The sequence below is a fragment of the Myotis myotis genome, unplaced genomic scaffold (genome assembly GCF_014108235.1).
Source record: "Myotis myotis isolate mMyoMyo1 unplaced genomic scaffold, mMyoMyo1.p scaffold_m19_p_4, whole genome shotgun sequence".
Classification (NCBI taxonomy): Eukaryota; Metazoa; Chordata; class Mammalia; order Chiroptera; family Vespertilionidae; genus Myotis; species Myotis myotis.
Window position 1 is genome coordinate 125944743 of NW_023416346.1, and position 1910 is coordinate 125946652.

The following is a 1910-nucleotide window of genomic DNA, read 5'->3' on the forward strand; positions in this document are numbered from 1 at the left end:
CAGGAACAAAATGATACTTTATGGAAACATGAAAATGCAGGAGGGAATGAAGAACAAGAAAAGATATAGTTAGTAAATATGCAGAAATAAGTATTTCTCAAAACAATAATTGTCATGTCTTAAGTTTAAATTTTTTGTAGAATTTAATGCATGAAAATGGGGATTGACATAACTAAGATGGTGGAGCAGGAGACCCAAGCCTCTGTCCCCCCACAAACGAAAACAGCTCTGGGAGAGCTCAGGAGTCCATGTAAGGAGCTGCAGCAACAGAGTGGACCAAAAAACTTGAGAATATCTGCACAAAAAAGGGAAAGAAGACAGCCAGGGCTATCTGCTAACTTTAATTTTGCCTGCATCCTCCCAGTGCCTCGTCAGCACTGCTCGTAGCTCCCTGACCCAAGATCACCTTGCTGGGGAAAGGAAAACAGGGTGAGCAACGAGCTTCCCTAGCCTTTCAGAACACTGCACAAAAGACCCACTTTGGTTTCACCCCACCCAGAAAGTGGCATCGCTGAGACATCTAGAGATGGCTAGGGATAAGGAAAAAGGCCAGGGACTACCAGTGTTAGCCATGCGGTGGGAGTGAATATTGTTTCCAGGTTCTGGTCTGCAGAGGACACCAGCAGCCTTTGTCACTGAGGACCCCAATAGGCCTTGTAGTAAATGCTGTGGACCCCTGCAGTTTTCATCACTGAGTACCTTATCACTGACCCAAGCAGACTTCTCTACAGAAGATCTAAGCAGCTTTTGCCACTGAGGAAACCAACTACCAGCACAGCCACTGCAGATCCTTTCCAGCACTTACCACTGAGGACCCCACAGGTTTTGCATTTGTAGACACAAACTGCCTAATTCCCTCCCCATACCCCTTTTCCTCTCCTTGGCCATCATGCTGCAGAACCCCAGGATTTGCACTGGCAACGAGACATGGCCTCAGTGGCTGTGTGGACGCATAATGCCAGCTTAGGTTTATGTGGCCAACCTGCCACTACCATGCACATAACTGCAGTTACCCCTGAGTTCAGGCCTAGCACCTGCTTGTATGCCTGGATACAGCCCAACTCCTGTTACATGACTCCACTGCCATGCACATTTCCACAGTAACCACTACAGCCATGTATCTACATGGCCCTGGCACCTATATCTAGTGCTCACAACTGAGCATGTGCACACCGCCAGGCACCGTTAAGGACCCTAACATCCATTGCAGGCACCACAGACACCCTGAAGCTCTCACCACAAAGGGTCATTCAGTCAATGTGGAAAACAGCTTCCTGAGCCAATGAGACACCATGCCCCCACCCTCCAGACCTGATGCCCCTACTACACTGGGCACCCTACACCACTAGACCAAGGGCCACAGCATGCTCCAGCATACCATGATGCACAAGTGAAGGTTTTTTCATACTAAACTTTGTCCATAAATCTGGAAGAGGTAACTGCTTGAAATGTGCAGACCCATAAACTAGGCTACACAGATCATGATGAGTCAGGGAGACATGACACCGCTAAAGGAACACAATAAACTTCGAGTAACTGACCCCAAAGAAATGAAGATCCTTAATTGCCTGACAAAGAATTCAAAATAATTGTTCTGAAGAAACACAAACAGCTACAAGAGAACACACAGATGAACATTTTAACAAAATCTGGAATACAGTACAAAAAATGAGAAGTTCAACAAAGAGAGAAAACACTCAAAAGAATAATCACATTTTTGAGCTGAGAAATACAAAAGCTTAAATATGAAATGTAACAGAGAGCCTCAACAGCAAACTCCATTGAGCAGAATAAATATTCAGTGAACTAGAAGACAGGTGATTTGAAATTATGCAGTCAGAGGAGAAAAAAGGAAAAAAGAATGAAAAGGAATGAACAAAGCCTGGGGAAAGATATGGACATTCAGGTAC